Here is a 13642-nt window from a genome sequence, read left to right as displayed (position 1 = left end):
AGGTTAAAAGTATTAGGGCTAAGAAGTGGCAACTTCTTAGCCCACCTGCCCAAATTATCTAGATCCTGTTGCAGTAGAACACTGCCATTACTGTCATTAAGAACCCTTCCAACCTTTGGATCATCTGCAAACTTCGACACTAAGCTTGATATACCTTCATCAATATCATTGATAAATATACAAAACAACAGAGGATCCAACACCGAACCCTGTGGGACCCCACTAATAACATTAGTCCACAAAGAGCAGCACTCATTAATTACCACCCTTACCCTTTGTCTTCTCTCACTCAACCATCCTTTTATCCATTGTAGCAACTTACCCTTAATACCATTCTGCTCCAATTTGTGCAATAGTCTTCCATGCGCAACAGTATCAAAAGCTTTCCTGAAATCCAAATATATGATATCAAAATTATTTTCTGCATCCAGTTCCTTTGTAACCACATCATAATATCCTATCAAATTTGTTAGACAAGACTTTCCCTTCACAAACCCATGCTGTGTCTGAATTATTGCTGCAGTCTTGTCTAGATGATCCTGCAGTGCATCTTTAACCAGTGACTCCATTATTTTACCCGGAACAGAAGTTAAACTAACTGGTCTGTAATTACTCACGTCACCCTTCGATCCCCCTTTGTGAATTGGAGATACATTTGCACATCTCCAGTCCATGGGGACCTCCCCCGAGTCCATGCTCTTATAATTATGGCTAAGGGTTTGCTTAGTTGCTTTGCCGCCTCCTTTAATATAACTGGATAGATCCCATCCATCCCAGGTACCTTTCTTATGTTTAACTTCAACAATTTCTACTCCACTTTGCTCTCAGTTATTACAAAATCATTAAGCACCCTGCTACAATTTGATAACCTTCTGCCATTTTCAAACCTTAATAATCCTCATGTGTGAATGTAGATGCAAAATACTCATTCAGTTTGTTTGCTATCTGAGCAGAATCATCAACAGTCAAACCATCGGTATCAAGTGGACCAATCAGATTCATCCCTTCCTTTTAGAGTTTATATAAGTAAAGAAATCCTTGCTGTTTTTCTTAGCATCTTTTTCCAAAGATTTCTCGTAATCTGCCTTCGCCTGCCTAACCTCCTTTGTGACCTGATTACAGACTTGCTTATATTTGCCATAGGCTTCTGAGTCGTTTGATAATTTATATGCATCCCATGCATTTTTCTTCTCTGTCACGAGTCTCATTAGTTCATTTGATAACCATTTAGGCCTAAACCTTGAACAATATTTCTTAATAGGTATTAAACTTTTAGTAGCATCCACGATTAATTCCTTGAATGCTTCCCACTTAGAATTTACTGTTGATCCCACTGTACAGAATTTAAAAACTGTCTGAGACCACTGTACTCACCTTTATGGAAGCAAAAACCCTTTCCTTTACCCCTGATGGTAATTATATCTTTAAGTAAATCCCACATCAGTACACTATGATCACTGCCACCTAGTGGTTCCTTTATCTTCAAATTCTTAATACACGAATGATCACTGCTGATAACCAGATCAAGAGTATTACCCCCTCTGGTTGCCTCTCGAACATGCTGCTGCAGAAAACAATCATCCAATAAATCCACAAAAGTCTTACTAGTGTGTGAGTGACCAACCCAAAAGTTCCAGTCAATATCTGGGAAGTTAAAATCCCCCATTATAAGACATTCTGATTTACTAGCGTACTCTATTTCTCTGTACAATTGTTCATTGTACTCATTTGAGACATTAGGCCCATAACACTCCTACTCTTATTTTTGCTTTCGCAGTGCTTTTGTCACACCAAACTGACTCAACAGTGCACTGTTCATCTATGTCAACTGGATGCACTTCTTTTGATTTTATGTTTTTTTAAATTAACAGCGTTACACCTCCTCCCTTCATATCCTGTCTATCCTTTCTGTACAGTAATAATGTTTTTTAGTGATATTATTGTTGTCTAGAACTTGGTTATAAAACCTTTTCAGCTGTATTAATTAGCACTTCAGGTTACTACACAATTATATGATAAATAAAAGAGCACAATCTTTTGGATTTATATCATTTAAATGCTGTCTACTGGCAAAAAATGAATTGCATTTCTTTTCTGTGCAGTGATTGTTTCTTTATAGTCCATGATCAACACCCACTGAATATTGCCCAAATTGCTTAACTGGTTACTCTCCACTTCTCTATCTTCCTTTACCTTTTGGCATTACAATCCATCTATGAAGTTAGCCTACTACAGCAATTAGTTCTACTTTTAGGTAGAACAGACAGTATAAAACACACATGACTGCCATCTCATGAGATGGTAATCTCACGTGGTGTGTGTGTGTGTGTGTGTGTGTGTGTGTGTGTGTGTGTGTGTGTGTGCGCGTGTGCGCGCGTGTGTGTGTGTGTGTGTGGGTGATGTCTTTGAACTGTATAACACAAGCGTGAATGTACTCAGACTAGTTTGCATGCTTGTGAGATGAAAACTCAAAACAAATTTCAGAGAAGCACTCTATGTCTCTGCTTTAGACTGGTTAATTAGAGTCCTGAGTAAAAGAACCTCTGTAAAGTTCCTATGTTTGGCAGTAGTGATGAAACCCAGAATTTACAGCTGACAGTTATAGGCTCCGCAAAAACGATAAGTGTTTGCCTTTTATTTACATGATTGTTGTTTTATATTGTACTTAATACGTAGTCATATAGTTATAGTTACGCTGGTTATTTTTTATTTTAATTTAGATAAAGAGTTTTTATGGATTTTACTTACGATAGGTAAAACCGTTATTTTTGTTCAATTTTTGTAGCCATTGTTTTTGTATATAGGGAATTCAAAGTTTTTGTAGGGAATTCAAATTTTTTAATTGAGGTAGCTCTAACGCATAATTATATAGTAATACGCTTCACTGTTTCTATTTCATAGTTTCTATTCAAATACTACTGACATTTAGTTTATTGATTTTATTAATTTAAACTACCATGCCCCGAACTAGAGCAGCAAAGCAACGGGCACAAAGTGGCAGGAGTGTTGTGACTCGGGGGAGAACTGAGGGGGGCGATTCTCCAACGCGTCACAGCCTAAAAAAATGTGCAACTTGTGAAATGTTTGCCGAACTCTCTGGAACGGAACATGATATTGCCATGGGGGATGTCTTTGTGTGTGCGCGATGTAAGGAGTGTACGGAAATCAGGCGACAACTCAGCGTTGTTATGGGCCTATATGAGACCTTGAAGGACAGGGTGGATGCCCTCGAAGGAAATAAATTGAGGGGCCCATCAAGCTCTCAGCTGCCCACATCAACGCCAGAGCTTGCACTTGGTCATCACGCAACACAGCGGCAACCCCCAAGGCAGATGCGCTGGTCCCACAGGAACTATTAGTTGTTGGTGACTCTATTGTCAGGGAAACGGGGAACATGCTATGTAAAAAGGATAGGTGGAACAGGACCAGGGTATGTCTGCCAGGGGCAAAGGTTGATGACGTTGTAGAGCGGATATCATCTTTCAAGGGCACAAAAGGTGATATAGTTGTACACGTTGGCACTAATGATATTAAGAGTAGGAGACCGGCAGAATTACTCAACAAGTACAGGTCACTGTTGAAAAAAAGCCGAGAATTAGGATTGAATTTGAAAGTGTCTGCAATTCTGCCCAGACACGATAAGAGGGAGTATATGATGAGAGCCTTGTCGATCAATTCGGCCCTGGAAAGATTGTGCAGGGCTCAAGGGGTAGAATTTTTTTCAGCCTGGACTGTACTTGTTAACAGGAGAGATTGCTTCTACAGGGATGGGATACACTTAAATAGAAAGGGTGCAAGAATATTTGCTGATGCTATCGAGGCAGTGTTAGGTGGGTCGGAAAACTGCTAGCTTGGGGGGATACAAAGACTAATAGTTTAACAGTAACCGCAGGCAGAGGTGAAGGTGATTCTTGCACAACTTCTATTAGAATAAGAAGCGACTTGGAGCGAGGGGTGTTGGGGGTTTCAGGGACGGATGGCAGTCATCCTGGAATAGTTGGGTATATGGGATGTGTTAGGGTAACACGGAATAGGCATAGGAGCATGTATGCTTGCATGTATACCAATGCTAGAAGTATAGTAAATAAATTTGATGAATTTGAAGTGTTGGTCAAGACATCAAAGGCGGATATTGTTGGGATAGCAGAGACGTGGTGTCACAAAGATATAAGGAATGCAGAACTGGAATTTGGGGAGTACAATGTGTACAGAAAGGATAGACAGGACAGAAAGGGAGGAGGTGTTATGCTGTTAATTAAGAAAAACATAAAATCAAAAGAAGTGCATCCAGTTGATATAGATGGACAGTGCACTGTTGAGTCAGTTTGGTGTGACATAAGCACTGCAAAAGCAAAAATAAGAGTAGGAGTGTGTTATAGGCCTAATGACTCGAATGAGTACAATGAACAATTGTACAGAGAAATAGAGTGGGCCAGTAAATCAGAATGTCTTATAATGGGGGATTTTAACTTCCCAGATATTGACTGGAACTTGTGGGTTGGTCACTCACACACTAGTCAGACTTTTGTGGATTTATTGGATGATTGTTTTCTGCAGCAGCATGTTCGAGAGGCAACCAGAGAGGGCAATACTCTTGATCTGGTTATCAGCAGTGATCATTCGTGTATTAAGAATTTGCAGATAAAGGAACCACTAGGTGGCAGTGATCACAGTGTGCTGAAGTGGGATTTACTCAAAGAGGTAACTACCGTCAGGGGTAAAGGAAAGGGTTTTTTTTGCTTCCGTAAAGGGGAGTACAGTGGTCTCAGACAGTTTTTAAATTCTGTACAGTGGGATCGACTGACGATGTTACAAACAGTAAATTCTAAGTGGGAAGCATTCAAGGAATTAATCGTGGAAGCTACTAGACTTTTCATACCGATGAAGAAATATTGTTCAAGGTTTAGGCCTAAGTGGTTATCAAATAAACTAATGAGACTCGTGACAGAGAAGAAAAATGCATGGGATGCATATAAATTATCAGGCAACGCAGAAGCCTGTAGCAGATATAAGCTAGTCTGTAATCAGGTCACAAAGGAGGTTCGGCAGGCAAAGGCGGATTACGAGAAATCTTTGGCAAAAGATGCTAAGAAAAACAGCAAGGATTTCTTTACTTATATAAACTCTAAAAGGAAGGGGCTGAATATGATTGGTCCACTTGACATCGATGGTTCGACTGTTGATGATCCTGCTCAGATAGCAAACAAACTGAATGAGTATTTTGCATCTACATTCACACGTGAGGAATCATTACAGTTTGAAAATGGAAGAAGGTTATCAAATTGTAGCAGTGTGCTTAATGATTTTGTAATAACTGAGAGCAAAGTGGAGGAGAAATTGTTGAAGTTAAACATAAGAAAGGCACCTGGGGCGGATGGGATCTATCCAGTTATATTAAAGGAGGCGGCAAAGCAACTAAGCAAACCCTTAGCCATAATTATGAGAGCATCCTTGGATTCAGGGGAGGTTCCCACGGACTGGAGATGTGCAAATGTATCCCCAATTCACAAAGGAGGTTCGAAGGGTGACACGAATAATTACAGACCAGTTAGTTTAACTTCTGTTCCGGGTAAAATAATGGAGTTGCTGGTTAAAGATGCATTGCAGGATCATCTAGACAAGACTGCAGCAATAATTCAGACACAGCATGGGTTTGTTAAGGGAAAGTCTTGTCTGACAAATTTGATTGGTTATTATGATGTGGTCACAAAGGAACTGGATGCAAAAAATAATTTTGATATCATATACTTGGATTTCAGGAAAGCTTTTGACACTGTTGCGCATGGAAGACTACTGTACAAATTGGAGCAGAATGGTATTAAGGGTAAGTTGCTACAATGGATAAAAGGATGGTTAAGTGGGAGAAGACAGAGGGTGGTAATCAATGGGTGCTGCTCTTCGTGGACTAATGTTATTAGTGGAGTCCCACAGGGTTTGGTGTTGGGTCCACTGTTGTTTTGTATATTTATCAATGTTATTGATGAAGGTATATCAGGCTTAATGTCGAAGTTTGCAGATGACACGAAGGTTGGCAGGGTTGTTAATGACAGTAATGGCAGTGTGCTACTGCAACAGGATCTAGATAATTTGGGCAGATGGGCTAAGAAGTGGCAACTGAAGTTTAACCTTGACAAATGCAAAGTACTGCATATGGGCAGAAGTAACCCCAGAGAAACGTACCAACTGTGTGGTACTACACTTAAGGTGGTAGAAAATGAAAAAGACCTGGGAGTAATTGTGCAGTCAGATATGAAGTTTTCTGAGCAATGTAGACAGGCTGCTAGGGCAGGTCATGGGGTTTTGTCAATGATATATAGGAATTTTGCTAGCAGGGAAAAGGAGGTGATTGTCCCTCTGTATAAGGCAATGGTCAGGCCACGCCTTGAGTACTGCGTACAGGTCTGGAGGCCTCATTTTAGGAAGGATGTAGATTTACTTGAGCGTGTACAGAGAAGGGCAACAAGATTGGTGAGGGGAATGAAGGGATCCTCTTACCAAGAGAGGCTTAAGTTCTGCAAATTGCAGTGGCTGGAGACTAGGCACCTGCGCGGTAATCTGATTGAGGTCTATAAGGCCTTGAATGGGTTGAGCACGCTGAATTCTGATGGGATCCTCCCACTTGTTCAGAATACGAACCTACGGGGACATAAGTTCAAATTAAGAAAGGATAGATGTAGAATAGATGTGCGGAAATTTGCCTTTAGCCAGCGGGTGGTTAATTGCTGGAACAAACTTCCATCTGTCGTTGTGGAAGTTGATAGGTTAAATAAATTTAAGGAGGAACTGGACAGGCAATTGGAGGGTATGGTGTGATTTTTTTTTTTTTTTTTTTTGGCTGATGCTGCATAAGCTCCTGCTTTCTTGCATCAAGTGCCACTACTACTACTACTACTACTACTATTTTTCAAATGAGTAGTAGGTAGCAAAGTTGCGATTCCTGATTTTTCACATGCATTTGAAAATAGGTTATTTAATTTGACTCACCTTATTTCACTTTTCTCTGTAATTATTCTAAAAATGATTCTATTAATATAAACATTAAATAAATATTAACATTTATGTAAATGTTAAATAAATAAATTAACATATATGTATGTAACTCGCTTCTCTGTACTCTCATATTTGTTGCTATAGACATGAAAAAGACTGGAAATTCGAAATGAAAGTACTTTTACAGAACATACTCACCAGGGGATGATATTAATTGCATTTTAAACTAAGTAACATTTTTAAATTATTTTAGAAATTTTTTGACCACAAGAATATTTTTTTTCTGATCGGATTAAACACTCCCATGTTTCAAATGGCATTTTATTAAACCAAAATGGTGATAAAAGGAGTGAGCAAGCATGTTAATTATATATTTTCTGCTTTCTCAGTAATTATATATATCAGCTGTTAAATTAAAAATTTTACTTTATTTTTATTTTAGTGTTGCTGAAATTGATATTTCAAAAATTATAATAGATTTAGCAAGTTCTTTATATATTTCCAGAGCTTACTACCAAAACTGTATTGATGAGAGTGAAGACAGTGAAGTGAAATGAAACTAAAATTAAGAACTAAAACTAAAAGACCATCCCATGGGAAGAAAGGTGCAGACCTTTTTAGTTTGTCAAATTTAAAAACATGTCAGCTGATGAAATTAAAAAATTAAAAGCTGGGAAGTCTTGAAAACTAACGAGGCTTTTCTGACTGTGAATGTCATCAGCAGACTAGAAAGAAAGTATGTTTGATGAAGAACTTTAAATATAATATTGAAATCATATGCCATAGAGTGAAAAATTGCTTGTGATTAACTGATGTAAATGGTACTCAAGTTAACTTGCCATATCGATGAGTTCACAGGTGGGCAAAAGGGCTAAGGTGAAGAAAGCCTGCACGAGAAGCATGCAAAAGTTCGATGAAATTTACCGGTAAAACTACTTTGCTGTAACCGCATTTGTATTGTTGCTCGCTCGGTAAACAGACAGTGGGTGTTATCGGTTTGGAGTAGAAGTTGAATCCCATGGGAGCTTGAAACCTTCCTGAAGGGGGGGGGAACCTGACCTTTTTTCTTTAGAATCACTAATTGAATTAACTAATTGAATCACGAATGGAGTCATATTGGAAGTTCTGGCATCGTAAAAAAATGTTCGTAATGTAGTTTCACCGGTAAACTTTTTCGAAGCTTGCCGTGCTTCTCACGTGGGCTTCCTTTGCCTTTTTTTTTTTTTTTTTTTAATAAACAATTTATCCACTAGTCCACCAGTGATTCTAAAGAAAAAAGGTCAGGTTACCCCTTCCACTTCGGGAGGGTGTCAATCTCCCATGGGATTCAATTTCTACTTCCCTAGGGGCCCACATCTGGTGAGTATGGGCTTGGCTCATCCAGGGTCCTGAGCTGGATATCATCATTTCCTTTTACTTCTATCTCTCTCTCTTGCCTGGTATAGCATAAGCCTCAGGCTTCCTTGTACCATATGGCTAATAATAATAATAATAATAATAAAATACTCCTGACCAATAACACCCACTGTCTGTTTACCGAGCAAGCAACAATTCAAATGCTGTTATGGCAAAGTACATGTACTGGTAAATTTCATCGAACTTTTGCATGCTTCTCGTGCAGGCTTTCTTTACCTTCACCTGCAAAAATTTTAATTTTTTTACTGTCTGATTTTAATTGCTAGAAATTCCATTTTGCATAACATGTTGTCAGATGGGAGTCTAGCTGCCATTTTGGCATTGCCCACGTCAGGGTTATGTTTTCTAATACAGTGCAGATACAGTAATCTGAATATACTAATCTGAACTTCCACTAATCAGAACCATGTTCTGATTTAAATAATTTTATCAATAATTAAAATAAATAAAAAAGTTTTTTTGCTAAATAGAGATTGAGGTCAGCAGAAGTCTAGAGATATCTAGAATTGTCAATCTTGATGTGTACATGCACCTTACAACAGTAAGTTTTCTGACATTGTCAACCAAGAAAACTTTGAGCAATGCTATTTGGGAAACTTTGTGGTATGACAGAAGGTCAACATTCCAGAACTACAGAACTACATTCTAGATAGTAATTTGTGGGTGAGATTAGTGCTGTTGGTTCAGTTTTTGGCATGAGTTGCATAACCGAGTTACAGAACATATATCTGTGTATTGTTGATTTTAATTGTTTATGATGTCATGCAGCAGTAATAATAGGGAGCATAAAACATTTTCTCTCTCTCTCTCTCCTCTTCCCTCCCTCCCTCTCTCTTTCTCACGCTCACTCAATAACTGAATGTTGATGAGCACAGCTTATTTCAGAGAGTTTTACAAAGTAAACTTTAATTCATATAAACAAAGGTTCTACATCATGGTCACAGAAACCAAGATAATTCAATAACCACTCATTTCCTGTTCTTTACAGAGGCCATAAGAAAGGTTAGATAAACAGAATTATTTATCCAGCCTGCTGAATGGTTTCATTCTGAATTTGTTTCATCTGTAAAATATCTTCTAAAAGAAATAAATATGCCAGAAAATTTCTGCTGATTCTTGACATTGTATTGGCTCCTCCAGATGTAGATAAATTGCAAAGTGATGGTTGGCAGTACTGTAACAATGTTTCTTACTCACTTCTAATGCAGCCAAAATGTGATTTGAGCCATCACATTATAGTATTGTTAAAATCTTATTCACATAGTAGTGCAAGCTAAAGATATGGAAAAAGAGATAATTTTAAAAACTTTCGTGTTTTCTCTCACTGAAGCTTGGGATTCTTTATTTCCCAAACTTATTGTGGTAAAAATTGTCTAAAATCAGATGATTTCCTAAAAGATTTAGAAACAGGTTTTCTAAATCTTTTTAGATTGCTTTAGTGACAAAAAGTAAAATAACTGAATTTTAGACAAATAGAAAAATTATAAATATAGTCAAGTCTCTTTATAGCAACCCCCCACCCAGTGGAATGAGACAAATGATTATTATATTGATAGTTCATGAAATCAGCAAACAAACAAAGAAAAGTTTGAACATTGAACTTGTATTAGTTTCTACTAATACAATATAATGTAATATAATTCAGAATATGTACTGTAGTATTAAACAAGAAAATCAAGATTGTACATTTTGTACTGATTGTATGTTGTAGTAGATTAATTTGTAAATTACATATGTACAGTAAATACTGTATACATATACTAATGACATTAAGAGTAAGAGATCTGAAGAATTACTCAACAAGTACAGGTCAATGTTGAAAAAAACTCGCGAGTTAGGGTTGAATGTGAAAATGTCTGCAATTGTTGTTGTTATTTGGTTTTTAGGAGCATTAGCAACTAAGGTCATATTGCTCCAGGAACATGCGGTAGTCATTTCCTGACCTTTCCGCATCCTCCGTATTTGCTGGTCACGGGCTCGAACCCCGGTTTGATCAAGAAGCGTGTGCGACGCACTGCTGCTCCTGCCCACCTGGCTATGGAGGCGCCAATGTCTACAATTCTGCCCAGACACAATAGGAGGGAGTATATGGTGAGAATCTTGTCGATCAATTTGGTCCTGGAGAGATTGTGCAAGGCTCAACAGGTAGAATTTTTCTCAGCCTACTCTGTGCTTGTTAACAGAAGACTCTGCTTCTACAGGGATGGGATACACTTAAATAGAAAGGGTGCAAGAATATTTGCTGATGCTATCGAGGCAGTGTTAGGAAGTTGGAAAACTGCTAGATTGGGGGGGGGGATACACGGACTAATAGATTAACAGTGGCCGCAGGCAGAGGCAAAAGTGATTCTTGCACTGTTTCTATTAGAATGAGCAGCAGCATGGAAAGCAAGGCAATGGAGATTTCCAGGACTGCTGGGAGTCGTAGTGGAACAAATAAATACATGGGCTGTGTTAGGGTAACTAAGAGTAGAAACCGGTGCATGTATACTTCCATGTACACCAATGCTAGGAGTATAGTTAATAAATTTGATAAGCTTGAAGTGCTAGTCAAGACATCAAAGGCAGATATTGTTGGGATATCAGAGATGTGGTGTCATACAGATGTAAGCAGTGCAGAACTGGAATTTGGGGAGTACAATGTGTACAGAAAGGATAGGCAGGACACGAAGAGAGGAGGGGTTATGCTGTCAGTTAAGAAACACATAACATCTAAGGAAGTGCATCCAATTGATGTTGGTGGACAATGCAATGCTGAGTCTGTTTGATGTGACATAAGCACTGGGAAAGGGAAAATGAGAGTAGGTGTGTGTTATAGGCCTAATCAATCTGATGAGTATAATGAGCAGTTGTGCAGATAAATAGAGTGGGTCAGTAAATCAGAATGTCTTATAATGGGGGATTTTAACTTTCCAGATATTGACTGAAACTTGTGGGTTGGTCACTCACACACTGGCAAGACCTTTTTGGATTTAATGTTTTCTACAGAAGCATGTTTGAGAGGCAATCAGAGGGAGTAATACTCTTGATCTGATTATCAGCAGTGATTATTTATGCATTAAGAATTTACAGATAAAAGAACCACTGGGTCACAGTGATCATAATGTACTGATATGGGATTTGCTTAAAGATGTAACTGCCATCAAGGGTAAAGGGAAGGGTTTTTGCTTTCATAAAGGTGACTCCAGGAGTCTCAGACAGTGTTTAAATTCTGTACAACTGATGTGTTACCAATGTTGAATTCTAAATGGGAAGTCTTCAGGGACTTAATCTTGGAGGCTACTAGGCTTTTCATTCCAACTAAGAAATACTGTTCAAGGTCCAGGGCTAAATGGATGTCAGATGAATTAATGAGGCTCATGGCATAGAAGAAAAATGTATGGGATGCATATAAATTATCAGGTGACACAGAACCCTATGGCAGATAAAGGCTTGTCTTTAATCAATTCACAAAGGAGGTTAGGCAGGTGAAGGCAGATTATGAGAAATCTTTGGCAAAGGATGCAAAGAAAAACAGCAAAGAGTTCTTTAGTTATGTAAATTCTAGAAGGAAAGGGATGAATCAGATTGAGCCACTTAACTTAGATGGGTTGACTATTAATGATCATGCTCAGGTAGCTGATAAACTGAATGAGTATTTTGCATCTACATTCGCACATGAGGAGTTATTCAGTGAGGGGAATGCCAGACGTTTATCAAACTCTAACAGAGAGCTAAGTGATTTTGTAATAACTGAGAGCAAATTTGAGGAGAAATTTTGAAGTTAAACATAAGGAAGGCACCTGGGTGGATGGGATCTATCCAGTTATATTAAAGGAGACAGCAAAGGAAGTAAGCAAACCTTTAACCATAGTTATGAGAGCTTCTTTGGACTCAGGGGAAGTTCCCATGGACTGGAAATGTATCCCCAATTCACAAAGGGGGTTCAAAAGGTGACAGAAGTAACTATAGACCTGTTAGTTTAACTGTGTTCTGGGGAAAATAATGGAGTTACTCATTAAAGAAGCATTGCAGGATCATCTAGACAAGACTGCAGTAATAGTTGAGATACAGCATGGGTTTGTTAAGGGGAGTTCTTGTCTGACCAATTTGATTGGATACTATGATGTGGTCACAAAGGAGCTGAATGTCAAAAATTATTTTGATATCATGTCCTTGGATTTCAGGAAAGCTTTTGATACTGTTGCACATGGAAGACTGCTGTACAAATTGGAGATGTGTGGCATTAAGGGTAAGTTGCTACAATGGATAAAGGGATGGATGAGTTGGAGACAATAGAGAGTGGTAATCAATGGACACTGCTCGTTGTGGACAAATGGTATTAGTGGAGTTCCCCAGGGTTCAGCGCAGGGCCCTTTTTTGTTTTGTGTATTCTTCAATGATATTGACGAAGGTATATTAGGATTAATGTCCAAGTTTGTAGATGATACAAAGGTTGGTAGATTTTTAACGACAGTAAAGACAGTATACTACTCCAACTGGATCTAGATAAGTTGGGAAAATGGGCTGAGAAGTGGCAACTGAAGTTTAACATTGATAAATGCAAAATACTGCATTTGGGTAGCAATAACCCAAGAGAACTTACCAACTGTGTGGTCCTACACTCGAGGAAGTGGAAAGTGAAAAGGACCCTGGGGTAATTGTGCAGTCAAATATGAAGTTCACTGAGCAGTGCAGACGGGCTGCCAGAGCAGGTCATGGAGTCTTGTCAATGATATATACAAATTTTGCTAGTAGGGACAGGGAGGTGATTATCCCGTTGTACAAGGCAATGGTCAGGCCACACCTAGAGTACTGTGTACAGGTCTAGAGGCCTCATTTTTAGGAAGGATGTACAGTTGCTAGAACGAGTACAAAGAAGGGCAACAAGATTGGTGAGGGGAACAAAGGGGTGCTCTTACCAAAAATCTTATGCAGCATCTTGCAAGAAAGCAATCTTATGCAGCATCTTACCAGATGCTGCATAAGCTTGCTTTCTTGCATCAAATGCCTCTACTAATGCTAATGCTAAACTGGAAATACGTTTAGAGGGAAAGGATGTGTGAAATTGGTTTTTTTTTTGGCTGATGCTACATAAGCTCGTGCACTTGCTTTCTTGCATCACATGCCTCCATTACTACTACTATTATAGCTGAGATGTTAGAGCTTATTTCGAATGGTGGATTGACCAAGAAATTCCAATTATTTGACTGCTACAATGTCCAGATATCAATCCTATCAGGTTTTATGTATGGAA

General features: G+C 38.6%; 1 protein-coding gene across 1 annotated transcript in view; it reads left to right on the top strand.

Annotated features, from left to right (window-relative positions):
• Window positions 1–13642, top strand: part of LOC150081998 (lysosome membrane protein 2-like) — a 283555-nt gene that overhangs the window by 121269 nt on the left and 148644 nt on the right. The gene's annotated exons all lie outside the window — the stretch shown is intronic.

Source organism: Mastigoproctus giganteus, chromosome 8 (genome assembly GCF_048544385.1).
Source record: "Mastigoproctus giganteus isolate SK-2022 chromosome 8, ASM4854438v1, whole genome shotgun sequence".
Classification (NCBI taxonomy): Eukaryota; Metazoa; Arthropoda; class Arachnida; order Uropygi; family Thelyphonidae; genus Mastigoproctus; species Mastigoproctus giganteus.
The sequence above is the reverse complement of the archived record's forward strand: the minus strand, read 5'-3'. Positions and strand labels throughout refer to the sequence as shown.